This window comes from Pholcus phalangioides, unplaced genomic scaffold, assembly GCF_987345545.1.
Source record: "Pholcus phalangioides strain wild (caught in Gottingen) unplaced genomic scaffold, Ppha-v1.0 ptg000017l_1, whole genome shotgun sequence".
In the NCBI taxonomy this organism is placed as follows: domain Eukaryota; kingdom Metazoa; phylum Arthropoda; class Arachnida; order Araneae; family Pholcidae; genus Pholcus; species Pholcus phalangioides.
Window position 1 is genome coordinate 67,990,500 of NW_028301610.1, and position 21,754 is coordinate 68,012,253.

At 40.5% G+C, this 21,754-nt stretch overlaps 1 protein-coding gene across 2 annotated transcripts in view; it reads right to left on the reverse strand.

Annotated features, from left to right (window-relative positions):
* LOC149074676 (uncharacterized) overlaps positions 1–21,754 on the reverse strand; it is a 65,576-nt gene that overhangs the window by 19,702 nt on the left and 24,120 nt on the right. The window lies entirely within an intron of this gene.

Here is a 21,754-nt window from a genome sequence, read left to right on the forward strand (position 1 = left end):
CAACTGGGACCACACGACTGATGTCTAATTCTAGTTCTTCCACAAGTGCCCTCATACGAAGACCGTAAGATGGAACACATGAAAGGCGAGCAGCAAAAAGTCTATGAAATGGGAGATTAAAAATGACACGAAGTGGATGATCTGGAAAAGATTTCATCTTGATATAATATTTCAAGGAAAGTTGCTTGCGTCTTGATGTCAGTGATGGCTCGTTGCATTCGACATACAGGCTCTCCATTGGAGACGTCCGGAAAGCTCCAGAACAAATCCGCAGGGCGAGATGGTGGACTCGGTCGAGCACACTCAAATAGCTCCGAGGTGCCGACCCATATACAATGAAGCTGAAGTCGAGCTTCGATCTTATTAGAGCTTTATATAAGTGAAGGAGCGACTTACGGTCAGCTCCCCACGATGTAGAAGAGATTACCTTGAAGAGGTTCATTGTCTTCATGCAACAAGCTTTTAGTTGCACAATTTGAGGTTTGAAAGTGAGTTTATTGTCAAATGTGATGCCGAGGAATTTGGTATTTTCTACTATTGGTATTTGATTATTGTTTAGGAACAATTGTGGGTCATCATGAATGTCTCGACGGCGACATAAGTGCACAGCGAAAGTCTTGTCGGCAGAGAAACAGAAGCCATTATCGTCAGCCCACATGCTGATCCTGTTGAGAGCGGTTTGCAATTGTCTCTCGGCTGACCTCACATTCACTGAATGATACGATATCAACAGATCATCCACGTAGAGTGCGCCAGTGACGGACAACGGGAGTTGGTTCAACACCCCGTTGAGTCTTAAAATAAAAAGTGTTACACTTAAAATGCTACCTTGAGGTACACCTTGTTCTTGAATTTGGGGAGCTGATAATGTGCTTCTAATCCGTACCTGGAAGATGCAGCGAGCAAGAAAGTTTTCAATGAAAATGGGCAAGTTGCCCCGCAAGCCGCAATTATAGAGGTCGGAAAGAATTCCGTGCCTCCAAGTAAGGTCGTAGGCCTTTTCTATGTCGAAAAATATGGCTAGCATATGCTCCCTCTTCACAAATGCTTGTCTTATTGATGTCTCAAGGCGTAACAAATTGCATGTTGTTGACCTGAACCGTCTAAAGCCGCTTTGATGTTTCGATAAAATATTGTTAACCTCAAGGTTGTGCATAAGGCGATAGTTGACCATGCGTTCCATGAGCTTACATAAACAACTGGTCAAAGCAATAGGTCTGAAACTGTTCGGTTGTTGAGGATTTTTGCCAGGCTTCGGGAATGCAAGAACTATGGCTGCTCGCCAGGTGTCAGGAAATCAATGACTAGCCCAGATCCGATTAAATAATATGAGTAAATGTGAGAGTGATTCAGGTGAGAGATGCCGAATTATGGAGTAATGAATGGCATCTGGCCCTACAGCTGAGTCAGGACTTCGCTGCAAGGCCGTCGTCAGTTCATGGTGAGTACAATGAATGGGTGGGTGAACAATGAATTGTACCCCTCCGGTGTAAAAGGCCAGAAGATGTACGATGTACGTTCGGCTGATGATTTAATGGGAGGAAACGATGGGGGATAGTTCGCATCACTGGAGACAGCGGCGAAATGGGTGGCGATGGTGTCTGCAATATCCCTCACATCGCTAATGATAGTGCCATAGGTATTTGAAATGGTGAGAGGATGAGACTGATAATGACCATTGATTTTTCGGATCATGTCCCAAATAATTTTGGATGAAGTTGATGAATTGATTCCCGTGGTAAACTTTTGCGAGGACTCACGTTGAGCCTGGTGCCTGGTTCTGCTCGCTATCGCCTTCGCTTTTAAAAATGCCAACCTATTATCATATCATATCAACTTATATCATATTAGTAGGGTACCGCCGGAACCTACTCCATGCTTTCTTTTGTGCTTTAATCAGGAGACTACATTCGTGGTTCCACCAAGGTTTCGAAAATTTCGGAAGTTTCGAGGAGATTTTCGGAATTGTTTCATTTGCTGCAGAGATCATACAATTGGTCACAATGTCGACACAGTGGTCGACGTCGGGTTGCGAGACCATATCCTCACATCGCTGATGATAACGACCATTGATTTTTCGGATCCGGTCCCAAATAATTTTGGATGAAGTTGATGAATTGATTCCCGTGGTAAACTTTTGCCAGGACTCATATTGAGCCTGGTTCTTCTCGCTATCGCCTTCGCTTTTAAAAATGCCAACTTATTATCATGGGTAGGGTACCGCCGGAACCTACTCCATGCTTTCTTTTGCACTTTAATTCTAAGACTACATTCGTGGTTCCACCAAAGTTTAGGAAGTTTCAAGGAGATTTTCGGAATTGTTTCATTTGCTGCAGAGATCATACAATAGGTCACAAGGTCGACGTCGGGTTGTGAGACCATATCCTCCGTGATTTCTGCCCATCGGGCGGCCACAAGCTTCCACCGAGGGGGTCCCTCAGGTATGCTATGGCGTCGATCAAGGCCCTTAACCACTAGAGGGAAATGATTGCTCCCGTGGAGGTCTGAATCAACCGACCAGAACCAGTTGGGCAAGAGTGAAGGTGAACATAACGATAAATCTATTGCAGTGAAACTATTGTTTCTGGCATGGAAATGAGTGAAACTACCATCATTCATGGTGGCGAGGCCCATGTCGTCTAACAGCCGTTCCACCATTTCCCCACGAGGGGTATTGCTGTTAGAACCCCAAATCATGTTATGAGCATTGAAGTCTCCAAGAAGAAAAAATTGTGGTGGTAATTGATCATCAGATCTTCTAGATCTCTCTGTAAGATGGTGTCATTTGGTGATGGTGGTCTGAATCAACCGACTAGAACCAGTTGGGCAAGAGTGAAGATGAACATAACGATAAATCTATTGCAGTGAAACTATTGTTTCGGGCTTGGAAATGAGTGAAATTTTATCTATCAGAAATTACTCAAAAGCAAAAGACAATGTGGGGGCATAGTGCAATATTTTATTGATAAGAATTCCATGAAAGATGTCCAAAATGAAAAAAATTGATAGGTATTACACACTTTGGGGTTGATACGCTATATTATACTTACTGTGACAAAAATTATTTTTGTATCATTCTGGAATTATCAACAAAGTTTTTATTAGAGATAAATGATTACCATGTATCTGGTTACATGGGCATTGAAAAAAGTACAAAAAGTGCATTCAGGTTGGCTATTGGCCTGGAATCAGGAAAGATGTTAAAGTTGATGTTTTAAGTTGCCCGCATGTAAATTTGATAATTAGAAGAAATGTGCGGGTACTGTGGTGTCATCTTCTGTAAATTATCCTGGTGAGGTTGTAAGAGTCGATACAATTGGGCGTTTTCCCATTTCCTCCACAAGGAATATACATCTTCTAGTCATTGTGGATTATTACACTAAATGGGTCGAATTATTTCCTTTCAGGAGAATTAGATTCAGTAATTAGCAAGATATTTGTCAACGATTATTGCACCAAGCATGGTTTCCTTAAGAACCTTGTGCAAGATAATTTAAGTCATGAAGGAGATGTGCAATGTTTCCAACAACGGTTTACCACACCATATCATCCCCAATCTATTTTAACAGAATTAACAAAACATAAGAAATAATCTGTTTTTAGTTATGTCAATATAACCATAAGTCATGGGACAAACATGTATCATTCTTTGGTTTGGCTCTATGTACAGCACCATCAGAAGCCACTGATCTTATACTGTTCAGGTTGTTTCTGGAACAAGAATTAGCTTTATCTTTCCACTTGATAATGAACACCCCATTTGGAAAGGACTAGCCTACCCCGAAAACTTGCCCAACAGGTCAAACAAACAGCCAAGGAAAAAAAAAAACCGTTGACAGAGATATTGTAATGGGTGTAGAATTCGGCACAAGTTCCCCGTGGGAGATTTGGTACTAGTACGTGTAACAATAGTTGGGAACTCCTGGGAAATTTGCCAGACCCACCTCTATTTTTCAGTTTTGAAACATGTTATATATTTGTAATTTTATAAAAGAAATTGTTATATTGTCTTCTTACCTCTCATAACCGTGCACGGTTAGATAAAAATCTGTGATATTCTCATTATTCATAAACTGAAAAAAAAATATGCGATCTTGATCACATTGCCATTTTGTTTGTTACTGTTGCCACTTTGAATTTTGAAAAAAAAAACTTTACATTACCAAGGTCATTGTTTATGCAAATTTGTTATATTTTTCTATATTGGTCATGTTCTGATAAACTTTCTCTGAGATGGTCGGTCCTTGGAGTTCGGCTGTACCACACTTCCTTTATTCTGGTGAGTCGTTCCTCCTTCCTTCTAGCAGTATGCTGACTTCATAGTAACAAGTTCAATAGTGCTGTGCACGTCCCCGGCTGGATCCAGAGTGATTAGGATGCTGATGTGAACATGTTTTTAGATAAATGTGAAATTTATTTTCTTTTGTATCACGTTCCCAATAAAGCAGAACTTATGGTGAGTGCTTTTTGAGGGAAGGGCTCAATCATGGTGGAAAAATATTGGAGTTAAAGAATGTGATACAGGGAAATAATTTGTGATAATTTCCCTGCTCAATTTAACTGTAACTGCAAGTTGTTATGTGGGAACACTACGCTGTTTTGGTGCACAATAAGGTGTTTGGCGAGATAGAATGAGACCTCCAGGAAGAAGCCGTAACACAGAGACAGAGTGACAAGAAACTTCGAAGCGCGCGGACACCCCTGCCTGGCGGCGGTAAGTTAATTACTGACTCCTTCCTCTTCACTACTTGCCACCTCGCGTAATTAAATGATTATGTAAATTGTAAATTCTAAGAAGTGTAATGAATGTTGGATTAAATAACGATGGTAATGAAACTGGAGTTAAGTACTTTATTTTAATCGTAATCTTGTCTAATTTTAACTGATACAACCGGCCTTTGTATCAAATGGAAAAAAATCCATGATCTAGAATCTTGGAATAGGTTTAAAAAATTGTTACTTGAAACTTTTTCACCTTTTCACACACGCATGAAAACTGCACAGGTCTTGTGATCTCAAGTGTATGTAAAAACTCTCTTTTTGACTTTGTATTTGGAAAATTTGTAATTTTCTTTGGAACAAAAAATGAATAGAAAAAAATGGTCAAAATTTAAGGATTTGTTTCGTGATAGACAACGTAGAACTCAGGTCATTGAACATAAAATTTGTACACAGGGTAGTCCTGTATTTTGACCATCCTTTCCACTCTGCCGGTGGAAGAAGCAGTTGGTGGAGTACCAGGTTAAACAGATGTTAGAGAACGGCATCATAGAGGCGGCTTCCACCGACCGGAGTTCTGCGTGTTGTAACATGATGACCTGGGATCCTTCACAAAGTCTTTCATTTCAAATTAATTCTAGTTTAGGCCCCAGGGACCTCAAGTTACCAGAAACCAACTGAGGTACCCGCTGTCATTCTGGTTCAGGCCAGTTATGTTCACTAAGTCTGGTAGTCTGGGTGGGTCTCCTGGCTGTCAGGCGAGAACGGGACCAGAGGTCGGGCTACTGATGTCCCACATAAATTCTGCTTACACCCGTGTGAAGGATCCTGGAGCTTGTCATATTGCCTTCCTCTCCCGATCTTAGGGTCCCGCGGGTCGCTGGTGGGAGTCGTTGTCTAACTCTGTATAAAGAATATGAAAATATAATTGTGCAATATTTAAAAATTGTGATAAATATTTTGCAATATAATTATACAAGAAAAATGTGCAATGTTTTTAACTTCATGCTGTCTGTGGGCTGCAGACTACTTTATCGTTAATAGCCTTATGATGAAAAAAATCAATGTGCAATAAGCTTGGTGTTGCGGATTGGATTGGATTGGATTGGATTTTGAATTTTTTGGCGCAAGGACCAATTTGGCCAAACTGCGCCAAAACATGACACAAAAATAAGAAAAATGTCCTTTTGTCGTGTCAAAAAACTAAAACATATAAAAAGGAAAACAAACGTAAAACAATGACATGAATTGTAAAACTATAATTTGTTATAAAAACCAATGGCTTTGATGAATTTAAAAATGCGAGATGCATCGCTATTGTCATTTAAAATGTCATGATGTGAAAGATGACTCTGACCAAAAGCGGTCGTGAAATGATGACGATGATGTGAACAAGTAAAAGCATGAGCAATGGTCAATGGACTTTGACAATGTGGGCACTGTGGCCGACTCTCTCGTAATAACAAATATGATTGTGTGAGGCGACTGTGTCCTATGCGTAACCGGGCAAGCAGAACTTCCTCCTTTCGGTTAGTTCTGCAACTCGAACGCCAATGGCCAAGTGTGGGCTTGATGGCATGCAGTTTATTATTAACTTGATTGTTCCAGTGCTCCTGCCAGCGACGATGCATCACTTCCCGGAGGATTGAGAAGTGGTCACTGGCAGGTACCAAAAGGCTATTATCAATGTTGGTTGTTGTTGGAGCTGCGGTGTCTGCTTTTTCGTTGCCCGGTATTCCTACATGACTTGGTACCCAGTAAAATTTTACTGCAGTATCATGATGAGTGAGGTAATGTAGTTCATGAAAAATGGCATGAATGAATGGATGAGTGTGAAAAGTCTATATTTCGCTCAAAATCACCACAATGAAGAGCCGAATTTAATAAAACTTAATTGATTGGATTGGATTGGATTTTCAATTTATTGGCGCAAGGACCAATTTGGCCAAACTGTGCCAAAACATGACATAAAAATAAGGAAAATGTCTTTTTGTGATAAAAACACATGATAAAATATTATACAATGCCCATAAAGAATACTTATGGTTGTTTTATTCTAACTATGGATAGCTTCTCGATTTACCCCAACATGTTTATCGTATTTCTTTTTGAATGTGTCAATTGTGTTACAATTTACTACCTCCGGGGGTAAGCTATTCCATTTGTTAACAACCCTATTAAAGAAAAATTCCCTGCGACACCATAACCTTGCATTGCCCCTCACCAATCGATACTGGTGTCCCCTTGTAAAAGCAGTCGATTGGCGGTGTACTAAAAGTTTGAACACTTTGATCATATCTCCTCGACACCTGCGTTCATCCAATGTAAACATATTCAAAAAATGAAGCCTCTCTTCATAACTCAAGCCCTGTGTGCCAATAAGGACACGTGTAGCTCTTCTCTGCACCCCTTCAACCAAGTCTATGTCCCTCTGTAGGTATGGTCTCCAAAACCTTAATAATTACCTTAAAATTGTTTTGTGCACACGATATTTAGCCGAACCAAATATTTGGCAAAAGGGCCGAATATACTGCATAACAGCCAAATATTCGTTCCATCTCCAATTATAACGGCATTTGAGAAAAAATGACTGCTATCTCGGGTAATTCCTACAGATAATGTTAATGAACCCTAGCATGTAACGTCCTCTTATACGACACATTTTCAACTCTTTTGCTCAGGGGGTGTCGGAAGTGTTTGGAACTAGTGGGTGCTCGTTTTCAACTTTAGGTAAGGATTTTGATTGCTGAATCAATTGAGTGGGAGCTCGAGCACCTTTAGCTTTGAGGCCACTGCTTTTGCTCTCATTATTTTTGCATAATGATCCTGTACAGAATTGCTCCATCACACCAAGTTGATATTGAGCTTATCACATAAGAAAAAGTGGGAAAACATGAAAAAAGGCATTTTTTGAAAGGTCTTTTACTCAACAGATGCATTTTTTAATTGACAATTTCTGCACGTGACACATTAGAGCATTTAAGAGATTATGTTCTGAATATAAATTTGTCAGAGTTAAATTTTCTAACAACACCCAGGACTTTTTCAAGTAGATTTTTGTCATTTGTTTGAATGGGCAATCCATTTTTTTTAATGCACTGCTTCTCTATGCAAAATGAATGTTATGACAGAGTTTTCGACTGTATGAAAGTGAGACTAAAGTGTTGTGTATAAAAGTATTAATGAAATATTTATTTCACTGTAAATAATTTGTGTATATATCTGTGAAAGTGGGCAATATGCTTTTTTTTTTCACCCATTTCAAATTCAGAATATATAGTTTGAATGTGTTTCCCATAATACAAACCACCTATGGACCATGTTTCATAAATTTATGATTACTCTTAATATCGTGTTGTATTCATTGGCAAATGAAGTATGATTATGATTGAAAATACATGTGCAGGCTATATGAAAAAGAAATAGGTATCTGTGTGTGTATGGGATTTGATCAAAATTTTATATAGTCGAGATCATAAATTCACTGTTATGAGGTGTGTGTTTTTTAATTCATGGGAAATACACTATACTTTACGTTCATAAACTATTTTTTTTCAAAAAGTGTCTGTTTATTTTTGCTGAAATGCTTTATTTAAATGAAGAAAAAACATGAAAAAAATTAAGTTAGAATGTAACTTTTTTTTAAAAAATAAGGAAGGCACAGCTACGCGATATTTGCCTGTTAAAAGGAATGACAAATTTTATAGTTAATATTACGGAAAGCATAAGGTTCAGGGATAGAGAGCGCGCAGACGATGCTCCGACCATCGGCCTCTTTGTATGACGTCATCGAAACGCACAAGCAGGCCCGGTAGAATAGAGACGGCCTTGGTTGACTCAACACCACACTAGAAATAATGCCTCGGAACTGGAATGTGACGTCAGCACGAATTGGCTCAGAGGAAGATGCATTGGTGTCGATCGGCTTCACTGCAAGACTTTTCCCTCTCCTTTTTCAAAATACGTTAGTGCATATTTTTTTTTTGCTTTTTAGAATTGCTATAGATTTCAAGGGATTATTAATTTTGCGGTAAATTTAAAAATAACAGTAAAGTGAGACCTCGCTGCAATGATACTCGATATAACCCTCCAAAACAATTTTGAAATCTGGTTTGGAATTACCTATATATAGTCTAATTAAAAAATGTTTTCCTCTCAAAAAAATATTCTTCACTATGATAAATCCATCTACTATAACGATAATTTTTGAAATGGCAGGACCATCTATATTTCGCTCAAAATCACCACAATGAAGAGCCGAATTTAATAAAACTTAATTGATTGGATTGGATTGGATTTTCAATTTATTGGCGCAAGGACCAATTTGGCCAAACTGCGCCAAAACATGACATAAAAATAAGGAAAATGTCTTTTTGTCATGTCAAAAAACTAAAACATATAAAAAGGAACATGAAATGTAAAACAATGACATAAATTGTAAAAACTATAATTTGTCATATAAACCAATGGCCTTGATGAATTTAAAAATGCGAGATGCATCGCTATTGTCATTTAAAATGTCATGAAGTGAAAGATGACTCTGACCAAAAGCGGTCGTAAAATGATGACAATGATGTGAACAAGTAAAAGCATGAGCAATGGACTTTGATAATGAGGGCACTCTGGTTGACTCTCTCGTAATAATAAATATGATTGTGTGAGGCGATTGTGTCCTATGCGTAACCGGGCAAGCAGAACTTCCTCCTTTCGGTTAGTTCTGCAGCTCGAACGCCAAAGGCAAAGTGTAGGCTTGATGGCATGAAGTTTATTATTAGTTTGATTGTTCCAATGATCCTGCCAGCGGCGATGCATCACTTCCCGGAGGATTGAGAAGTGGTCACTGGCAGGTACCAAAAGACTATTATCAATGTTGGTTGTTGTTCGAGCTGCGGTGTCTGCTTTTTTGTTGCCCGGTATTCCTACATGACCTGGTATCCAGTAAACTTTTACTGCAGTACCATGATGAGTGAGGTAATGTAGTTCATGAAAAATGGCATGAATGAATGGATGAGTGTGAAAAGTGAAGGAACACATAGAGAGTCGCTATAAATGATGCATCGTCGGTGGCGTTTGCGTCGTATATGACGTAGAGCCTGAAGGATTGCGTACAGTTCTGCCGAATAAATAGAAAATATATCGGGAGGTTTGGAAGATGTCTCCTCACAGCAGATGCAGACACAACCGACATGCCCAGGGCTCTTGGAGCCATCGGTATATATGGGGAAGTACCTATTGTACCTACCCCTGTGCCTGAAGAATATCTGTCGATATATGACGTCTGCTGTGGTGGCTCTAGGGTATAATGATAATGAAAGAGAGACATCTGGCAGAGACTGCTCCCATGGTTCCAGTTGCCAAGCAACTGGGGCCACACGACTGATGTCTATTTGTATTTCTTCTACAAGTGCCCTCATACGAAGACCGTAAGATGGAACACATGAAGGTCGAGCAGCAAAAAGTCTATGAAATGACGGATTGAAAATGACATTATGAAGTGGATGACCTGGCAAAGACTTCATTTTGATATGATATTTCAAAGAAAGTTGTTGGTGTCTTGATGTCAGTGATGGCTCGTTGCATTCGACATAGAGGCTTTCCATGGGAGAAGTTCGGAAAGCTCCAGACCAAATGCGGAGAGCGAGATGATGAATTGGGTCGAGCACACTCAGATAACTCCGAGGTGCTGACCCGTATACAATGGAACCGTAGTCGAGCTTTGATCGTATTAGAGCTTTATATAAGTGGAGGAGCGACTTACGGTCTGCTCCCCATGATGTAGAAGAGATGACCTTCAAGAGGTTCATCGTCTTCATGCAACGAGCTCTCAACTGTGAAATATGAGGTTTAAATGTAAGTTTCTTGTCAAATGTAATGCCGAGGAATTTTGTATTCTCTACAATAGGTATTTGACTATTATTTAAAAATAATTGTGGGTCATCATGAAGCTCACGACGCCGGCAAAAATGCACAGCGACGGTTTTGTCAGCGGAGAAAGAGAAGTCGTTATTATGAGCCCACTTGCTGATCTTGTTGAGTGCGGTTTGTAATTGTCTCTCGGCTGACCTCATATTCACTGATTGATATGATATCAACAGATCATCCACGTATAGTGCGCCAGTGACTGACAACGGGAGTTGGCTCAACACCCCGTTGAGTCTTAAAATAAAAAGTGTTACACTTAAAATGCTACCTTGAGGTACAACTTGTTCTTGGATTTGGGGAGCTGATAATGTACTTCCGATCCGTACCTGGAAGATGCGTCGAGCGAGAAAGTTCTTAATGAAAATAGGCAAGTTGCCCCGCAAGCCGCAATTATAGAGGTCGGAAAGAATTCCGTGCCTCCAAGTACGGTCGTAGGCCTTTTCTATGTCGAAAAATATGGCTAGCATATGCTCCCTCTTCACAAATGCTTGTCTTATTGATGTCTCAAGGCGTAACATATTGCATGTTGTGGACCTGAACCGTCTAAAGCCGCTTTGATGTTTAGATAAAATATTGTTAACCTCAAGGTAGTGCATAAGGCGATAGTTGACCATGCGTTCCATGAGCTTACATAAACAACTGGTCAAAGCAATAGGTCTGTAACTGTTCGGTTGTTGAGGATTTTTGCCAGGCTTCGGGAATGCAAGAACTATGGCTGCTCGCCAGGTGTCAGGAAATGAATGACTGACCCAGATCCGATTAAATAAAATGAGTAAATGTGACAGTGATTCTGGTGAGAGATGCCGAATCATGGAATAATGAATAGCATCGGGCCCTACAGCTGAGTCAGGACTTCGCTGCAAGGCCGTCGTCAGTTCATGAAGGGTGAACAATGAATTGTACCCCTCCGGTGTAAAAGGCCGGAAGGTGTACGATGTACGTTCGGCTGATGATTTAATGGGATGAAACGATGGGGGATAGTTCGCATCACTGCAGACAGTGGCGAAATGGGCGGCGATGGTATCCGCAATATCCCTCACATCGCTGATGATAGTGCCATTGGTGTTTAAAATGGTGATTGGATGAGACTGATAATGACCATTGATTTTTCGGATCCGGTCCCAAATGACTTTAGATGAAGTAGATGAATTGATTCCCGTGGTAAACTTGTGCCAGGACTCGCGTTGAGACTGGCGCCTGGTTCTTCTCGCTATCGCCTTTGCTTTTAAAAATGCCAACTTGTTGTCATGGGTAGGATACCGCCGGAACCTACTCCATGCTTTCTTTTGTGCTTTAATCGTAAGATTACATTCGTGGTTCCACCAAGGTTTAGGAAATTTAGGAAGTTTCGAGGAGACTTTCGGTATTGTTTCATTGGCTGCTGAGATCATACAACTGGTCACAAGGTCGACACAATGGTCGACGTCGGGTTGCGAAACCATATCCTCCGTGATTTCTGCCTTGACCGTGAAGTCTGCCCATCGGGCGGCCACAAGCTTCCACCGAGGAGGTCCCTCAGGTATGCTATGGCTTCGATCAAGGCACTTAACCACTAGAGGGAAATGATTGCTCCCGTGGAGGTCTGGATCAACCAACCAGGACCAGTTCGGCAAGAGTGAAGGTGAGCATAATGATAAATCTATTGCAGTGAAACTATTGTTTGGGGCATGGAAATGAGTGAAACTGCCATCATTCATGATGGTAAGGTCCATGTCATCTAACAATCGTTCAACCATTTCCCCGCGAGGGGTGTTGCTGTTAGAACCCCAAATCATGTTATGTGCATTGAAGTCTCCAAGAAGAAAAAATGGTGGTGGTAATTGATCAATCAGTTGTTCTAGATCTCTCTGTAAGATGGTGTCATTTGGTGGCAAATAAATGGAACAGATGGTAACTCTTAGGCCTGTAGAGATTTCCACCGCGATGGCTTGCAGGTTCGTGCGCAGCGTTAGAACGCGCGACGACACGTGATGTGGAACCAGCAGAGCAACACCGCGGCAGGCTCTACTCCCGTCATCGTAGTCAATACGAAACAGGGAATGTCGCCTAATGTTACATGTCTCCGAGGGCTTCGTGAAAGTTTCCTGGAGTGCCACGCAAACAGGATGATAGCGATTGATTAAATCCTTTAGATCTTCGTAATTAGATCTAAGACCACGAATGTTCCATTGAATAATGTTGGCCATAAATTTTAAATGGATGTAGACGGTTCAAGGTCCTTGAACTTATTTCGGTCTAATTTCCGGCGAGTACCACCGGATTCTGGCGGATTATCGAGATCCATGTCACCAATTGATTTGTCATCAAGCAGTGACATGTTTTGTACTGTAGGGTTCTTCTTTGCTCTCTGAATGGCTTTTCTTGAATATCCGGTCTTGAATAGTTTTATTTTAGATTTATTTCCAGCATTGATTTTTGGCTTAGTAGCTGTAGTTACTTTGAATGTGTTCGCTGTTGCTTTTCCTGCTTCTTCGGAGGTGGTGGACTCCTTCCGTATTCCAGCAGAGCAACAGCAGCCACAACTATTACATGGTTGGTTAGATGATGTTTGAGTGGATGTATCAGCTATGGGTTCGGTCTGAGTTGTCACAGATGCTTTGGTGACATTGTTAGTCTTATTAGCTGTTGATGGATTTGTTACCATATTAGAGTATGATGTGCTAGCTATTGGAGTTTGGTTAGGGATTACACGGCGGCGTGCTTCAATATATGAGATGTTATTAAGGACCTTGATCTTCTGGATCTCTTTTTCTTCATTCCATTTCGGACACTTTCTGTCAAATGCGGAATGGTCGCCACCGCAATTGACGCACTTGAATGGTGAATTAGTGCAGTTGTCCGAAATGTGGTCCCTCTCGCCGCACTTTGCGCAGGTGGGTTGACCACGGCATGCCATTCGTGAGTGACCGAATTTTTGGCAGTTGAAACATCTTACAGGGTTAGGTATGTATGGCCGGATATGGAGGTTATAGTAACCGATTTTGACATCTTTCGGCAATGTTGGGGATGAAAATGTCAGGATTATATTACGTGATGGAGCTAGATTGCCATCTTTGCGGCTCATGATATGTTTGGCAGATGTTACGCCTTGAGACGCTAGCTCCTGAGTTAGTTCATCTTCATCCATGTTAATTAAGTTAGGGTCTGAGATGACACCACGTGAATAATTCAGCGTGGGGTGGATTTTGATTGTTATGGGAATGTCCCCGAGAGATGTGAGCTTTTGAATGAGTTCGGCTTGTTTGGGAGTGTTAGTTTCGACGAGAAGGTCTCCTGAACGGAGAGCCTTCACTGATTTCAGAGTTCCAACTGCGCCATAGAGAGCTTTATCAATCAAGAATGGTGATACTTTTGACAGCTGTTTATTGGTATCAGAGCTATGCAAGAAGAAGAATGAGACAGATGACAGATTTGAAGAAGCGGTTTCTGTGACAATTGTTTCACTTAGAGTAGTTCTTTGACGTTTTGGTGCATTTTTTGTTTTTCCCATATTTGAATGGGTATTGTTCCACTCCCACGCACCATGCCCACCATGGAGCCCTACGAGGGGACGCGCACACGTAACCGGTGAAGGTTAGTAGCAACGTCAGGTTAGGTGGGAGCTATACACCACCAAAGCAGGCGAGCAGACGCGTTCAAGATCCAAGATCGTCGTGAAGCAGCACCAACAAACCTCAACGACGTCCGGCAGGCCCGGCCCCTCTACCTGCCCAGTAGTGTAACCCCTTCAGCCACCGAGGCGACCACAGCCGATTGACCTGGACGGGGCTAATCCAAGCCTCCCGTTTCGGCTGAATCCGAGGCCAAAGCTAGCGCATCAGGCTAACCAGGATCCCCATCTCCAGCCTTACGGGTCTCCACGCACGGCAAACACGCAGGTAGACAGCGTCCCGGATGGAGCATATGCTAGAAGCAATGCCCCATCCGGGAGGACCCCTCCCCGCCGGAGCGGGGCCCACAATGAGGGGTTGGACACAGAAGACAAACATGTACAGGACAAAACGAGATGCAAGACATGTACTGCAAGATGTGTAGAAATAAACATGTAATTTGGGCTATTGAAGGTGAAGTATATGAGCACAAAAAGCGATGACAATGACGTGTGATAGATTTGGCGTTACCCAGAGTGCACCACGAGGAGGCCTATCACATTACACCCCCAGGGCCCCTAGGCTGGGATCTTTCACTGGGGGCCCTTTATGATGAATTTATAGAGTGAAAAACAAAAAAATTATTAAAATCACCCAGGGCAGCAGCCTTGTCAGCCCACCCCTTCTGGGGCCATGATTGGCACGTGCCAGTCAAGCTCGAAGATCGTGATAAGACTATGTTCGTCATTGAATCAGGCATGTATAGGTTCAAAGTCATGCCCTTCGGCATGCCCTGGCAGCATTTCAACCTATAATTACAATCGTTCTGGGCACCTAGTGGGGAAATGCGCCAAGTTATATCTCGATGATATAGTCATTTATAGTCCCACGTTCCTCGATCACCTCAGAAATCTCGAAGTATTTTCGTGTTTAACCAAAGCAGGTTTGACATTGAAACATGAGAAATGTACTTGGTATAAAAAAATTGGAATATTTGGGTTAGAATTTGTCAAAAAATGGTTGGCATGTGAAACCCTGTAAAACTGAGGTTGTGCTGCGGTTTGCAAGACCTCGTAATGTTAAACAATTACAAAGATTTCTTGGTTTGTGCAGTTGGTACAGACAGTTTGTCCCCCACTTCAGTGACATTGCCCATCCCCTTTACCAATTTAGCAAGAAAAAATGAAAGTATAATTGGGGGTGTGAACACCAAGATGCCTTCGAAAGGTTAAAGGAAGCCTTAAGTTCTCCACCAGTACTCGCCACAAGAAAATTGAATTGTCCTTTGAAAATATATACTGATGCATCCGGGATAGGCTTGGAAGCTGTCCTTCAACAAGTGGAGCTGTATGGCGAGAAACCTTTGGCCTTTGCCAGCCACTCCTTAAATCCTGCTGAAAAAAATTATTCTGTCTCGGAACAGAGAGGGTTTTGCGATGGTTTAGGGCTGTTCACGGCCATATTTGTTTTTTCCGCCTGTGGGCTATGCAAATTTTGCCACCCCTTCCCATTTCAGTTCAACTTTGCCCTCCTCCACCCCTTTCAAGCCATTACTAATAAATCATAATCAAAAGACAAAAAAGTGGTACTGTATATAGTTGCGCCCAAATTTTACTTTTCTGGCCTGTAATCGTATCCTATTCCGATCCACAATGATTGCCATATAACGGGGAGGGGGGGGGGGTTGCTCAACCTCCGGCCTGTAGACGTCTACACATCAATGAAAAACACTGATAAATTTAATTTGAATGTATGGTGCATACATTCAAGTATGAAGGTATCTCAGCACCAATCAATGGTGCCGGGATACTTTGTGCATACTTGGTTAGTCTAGCAACAAAATCAATAATGTATTACATGATATCTATACCAGTGGCGGATTAAAGTTTGTCGAGGCCCCGGGTGCAAAAGAAAATATTGCGCACCCTTAAATCACAAAAAGTGTGAAGTTTGGGTTTTTCATTAACATTTCCAGTTTATAGCATTTTCCTGCTTACAATGTTTTCTTTCACAATGGTTTTTCGAAAAACGTTACAAGTGGTATAAAACTTTTATAAAGTACAGGCTCACCTACAAAAACTCACTGGGTTTTTTTGCTAAAAAGCATTTGTTAGCATGCAACCCCACCCCCCCCCCCCGTAGTTTTTTAGCAAAACAATTTTTTTAAAGAAATTAGTAAATATATTACTGGTTGAATACAAGGATGGATTTTTGCATGGGAGAAGAGAATGTTATAATATATGCAAAGTACAGAAAAGCTCAGAAACATTTTAAAGAAATTGATAGATGTAACATTTTAAAAGTAACTCAATCTCTCTAATACTAATTTGATACCAAAATTTAATTACCATGATATTAGAATATTGATTCCTAAGTATATACATCAAATTAGATGCATACAAACAGCATATTCACAAAAACCCAAAAACCTGGGTTTTTGCCAACCCTGTTCACAACCGTGCAACCTGCTCTATGTGCACTTCCCAGGGGCTCAATGGCCACCCAAGGAGAATAATATAAATCAGTCAATTTCATGTAACCAAAATAGATTTTGTAAATTCAATATTCTTCAGTTTATCTTGTTTTGATAAAAACAACAGATGCATACAGGGCTTCGTCATAGAAATTATATACTAAGGGCTCCACGAGTTAATAAAGGTTGAGAACTGCTGACTTGAACAATTGTTGCTCATCATAAATGACATAAACCCTCATGTGACCAGTTCACAGCTGAATTTGAAACAAACAATGAACTTTCTTTATTGAACATATTAGTAGCTAAACACATCACATTTCCAAACCTCTGTCTATCACAAGCTTTTCTCAGTCTCACTACCACCTTATTTTAAATAGTGTCATCCCTTGCAACAGAAACTCTCAGCGTTTCATACTAATGCAGCGAGAGCATTTAACATCTGCTCTGATCAGAAAGCATTAGACTGTGGAGTTGAAACCATTAGAACAATTACTACAGGTGGTTTAACACCAAGATTGTTCATGAAAAGAGAAAATTCATGAAACCATCAAGAGGAACCACTTTAGAAAACATTACAGAGAGGCCACTCAATGAAAGTGTAGTCATATCCCATGATCCAAAAACTCAAGATCAAACTGATTCTCAAAAAGTTTAATCTAACAACCATATATGTGCATACTAAAAATTTGTTTCAAACTCCCAAAGATGCTATTTCACAGAATAAACAATGGAACATTTATTATACAATTCCATATGGTTATTGCCCGCTTGGTTACATAGGACAAACAAGGAGACCCATAAAAATTAGATTAAATGAGCATGCTCGCTCTGCTAAAAATCAAGAATGTGAAAAATCAACTATCGTTGCTCACTGCTGGCAAGAAGGTGATACACTGACATTTCAGGAAGTGAGAGTTTTTCACAAAGTGAAGTCCACAGCCGATTTAGACTTCTAAAATCCATACATTCTGGCCTTCAAAAATAAATTAGTTAAACGACAATAAATCAACACCACCAATTACACGCCATGCTTTAAATGTTATGAGCAGGAATTGTAAAAAAATTCATGAAACACAAGTACATGGATCCACTTTTAGTACACAATACAGAGAGGTCACTCAAAGAAAGTGTAGTTATACCCTTCAATCCAATAATCTCACTAAAGATCAAACTGATTCTCGAAGTTCAACATAACAACCATAGATGTGCCTACTAAAAACTTGGGTCTGAAGCCCCCTAAAGATGCTAGGCCTATACCAAAGAATAAAAATGGGGCATTTATTAAATTCAATGCAGGCCTATAGCCGTAAATTTCATTTGGGGGACCAAAGTGATAGAACAATAGATTTGGCCATCTTTTTTCCCTTTTTTCGGTCATTTTTTCACATTTTAGGGGGACCAGAACCCCACCCCAAGTCCCTCCCCCCCCCCGCTACGGCCTTGATGCCATGTGATAACTGTCCTCTTGGTTATATAGGACAGACAACGAGACCAATAAAGACAACATTAAATGAGCATGCTCACTGAGTTAAGAATCAGGAATGTGAAAATTGTAGCACACTGCTGGCAAGAGAGTCATAGATTCAAATTTCAAGAAGTGAGAATTTTTCACAAAGTAAAGTCTACAGCTGATTTAGACTTTAATGAAGGCACTTATTATCAGACCTTTAAAAATATATGAGTAAACGACAATAAATCAACACCACCAATAGCAATGCCATGGCCTAGATTCATTGTAAGTGGAAATTCTAAGAAAATTAAAATAGGCCAATCGGGTAGCTCTATTTTGCAAGCTGCCAATCTGGGTGCTGAATTAGTTTTACACGGAGGGTATTAGCTTTATTCTGACCACAATGTTTGAAGTGAACAGATATACTTTTTTCTGCTGAGTAACCGAAAGTTAAGGTTTGAAGTGAACAGATATACTTTTTTCTGCTGAGTAACCGAAAGTTAAGATTTGGAATTCAACCCAAGTAGTATCCTCAGTCAGTGTGATTAGTATGGTTATATATTCTTCTTCTGAAGACGATACCCACAGTGTGTCGAAATGCATTAGGATTTGTAACATTATAAATCTTAATATCAGGAGAATTCTTACCTTTAGACCCCAGGGACCGCTTAGCTACAGGAAACCATTGAAGGTCTTGCTAGCGTTCTGGTATGGGCTAGTTCATCTGTTTAGTCTTTTGGCTGGAGGGTGGGTCTTCCAGTCGCTAGACAAGGATGAGACTGCAGGTCAGGCTGCTAATGTCCCATCAAAATTAATCTCTCGTCTATATTGTTTTTATATAACTGATATAATTCTTTAATACTGTAGGTTCCTCCCGGGAGAGGTGTCACCTGGTCTCATTGGGGTTTTATGTCTTCCTTTTATACATTAATTGTAAGTTTAATATTGCATGATTAAATATCTTGTTTGCCGACGGATGGTTGTGGGTTGGTAAATAATTTCCGATTATCATTGGTCGTGTTGGGTGAACATGGCCAGTTCACATGGAATGTTGCCAAACAATATTTTATCGTTTACAATATTTGTGAAAATATATGCAAATTATATCCAAATGTACTTTATATGACAGTATTTTTCTTGTTGAGATGAAGTGTTTCCATGGTCCAAGTGGACCAAGATTATTTTATTTCATGATCAGTATAAGTATGGATTGTGTTTATTGAACAATCACATTTCATTTCACTTGTTTCTCGAGCTTAATTCCACAATGTTGTAGCACAGTGGTGGTTTAGTGTTTCCCATATCAGCTGAAATGCAACGAAATCTCATCTAGCCTTTGGATTGGAAATATATCCCATAATGTCTTTCTAAACTTGCGTTTGTCTCTGCAAGTCCGGATTTTTATGAGTTAATAATAACTTTTAAATGTGGGCTGTGACTTAGTTTCCCCAATACATACCATGTGATGATGGAAAGTCTCAACGTCTAATATCCTTGGTATTGACCAAACTGATATCGTCAACCATGTCGAATGGATTGGTCGACTCTGGCTATCCTCAACATCTATCTCATTGGATCCCGACTCCAGTCCTCCCCCAAATTGAGTCCTTTGGCGTTATACATCTGATGATCGATGCCTCATTGATGGTCTTACACCACCTGCTAGACCAGATTCATTAATTGGTTTTCTAGGCGGTTCCGATGTTGTACTAATTCAGAATAGTGTGCCTTGGTGTGTGGTAATGCGATGTTCGGTGTGCTATGTCTACATCGGGAATATTATGAACCAGTCGCCGTCAGATCAACTACTCTGAAGACGTCCATCGGGAAAATGTTTGACTTTGGAAGTCGCACAGAAATAGAACTCTTCTAGTCACATGCCGAAATTCGGGACCATTATCAGATAAGTGCAATAATGTTATGTGAAATTATTTTCTGTGATTTATACAAATACAAATACAATGCCACAACAGGCAAATCGCCCAACGAGGTGGCTGACTTAAGAACATCATGGATCCCAGAGCCATTTTTTGGAGGCCCTACCTACTGCTGCTACACCACACATGCACCCCGCCCACACCCACACCCCGCGGAACCCCCAACGAATCGGTACATGCGGGAATGTACGTGTACGTGTAGTGAAACCTGATGTGAAGTTTTTTGTTTCTCTGTAATGCTTGTTATGTGTAGTGCTGCCATCTGCCACCAGTTTTTCAAACTATGAGTGAAGTGTTATGATTGAATGATTTATCGTTGTAGGACTGTTGCTCTCTGTGGCGAGACTTTTTTAACGGGGAGATTGGCTCGTATTTGCGCCTTGAAGTTGGGAACCACAGAAAACCAACTTCAGCCAACCACCACTGTGGGGTTCGAACCCGGATCCTCGCATCGCGAGTCCGTCACTATAACCACTCGACCACCACAGCGGCCTATATTAGTCTTTTAATATTATACTAAAAAATTTAATAATGTTAGCAAGGAGTTCTTAACTAAAGTTTTGTAATTGTGTTCATTTTGAGAATTTGAATATATGTCTTGGTTTGAAATAAGACTGAGTCAGTTCCTTTGCTGTCAAATGACTTGAAAGATAAAAATGGAATCTGGGAGTGCTTTGAAAGGTTTCAGATTGTATTTTCAGCATATTTGCCTTATTCATTGGTGCTTTCTTAGTATTGGTGGGTAAAGTTTATCTACTCTTCCATATTTTATACACTGTCGTTTCATTGCAGGTTTAGATCATCAAATTCTGGTTAAAGTATCCAGCTTAATTAGAAATCTGTATCCAAGACGACCTTACTCAGTAGTTAAAGATCGGTTTATCAAGACAATGGAAGTGTCAATCAATTCAGAATCCTACCTTTGAGACTAGAATTATTGTTAAGTGATTCAAAGCCTTCAGCACTGCTGAAAGCTTTCTCTTGTAATGTTTTCTTCGTACCAGAGCTCTCACAGCACCTACGATGTGAAACATTCTTTCTGACACAAGTTCTGCCAGCTCGACCATGCTCTATGCAAATGAAGCTGGGTCTAGACCCAGCGAGCTGAACCACACAAAAACTTGTTTTTAACCCACAGTGTGGGGTGGTTTTGATGGAAAACAGGATCTTGCAAGTTTGGGAATCGAGTAGAGCAGTGGGTTTAGACCAAGCATTACAGATTGCCTTCCACACACAGACAAAATGGATCGACCCTGAGTTCGTGTAACACCACACTAAAAGATATTTTTAAAATATATATTTCTAGAGTGGTATTGGTTTGTCTCCTCTCAAACTCTCTCACATGTGTATACGCATTCATCATTATGGTAAAGATCATGATTTAAAAATAAAATACCACAAAAACTCAAAGACAAATTTTTTTTCAATCAATTTTCTTAGTATTGAGAGTATCTCCCTTAGCTCCATAGTTTATTGCAGCCGTCTGCAGAAACTACAGACAATCCGTAACAGTTGGCAACTCTGCAACTGGAAAAGACATGAAAAAAACTGAGAATACACCGAGGAATTTGGCTGATTCTAATTTTTCTGATAGCGTTTTGAAAACTATGGTATTCAGTATGGTTCTTGCACATACTGAATAAATTTCAATCAGAGTATA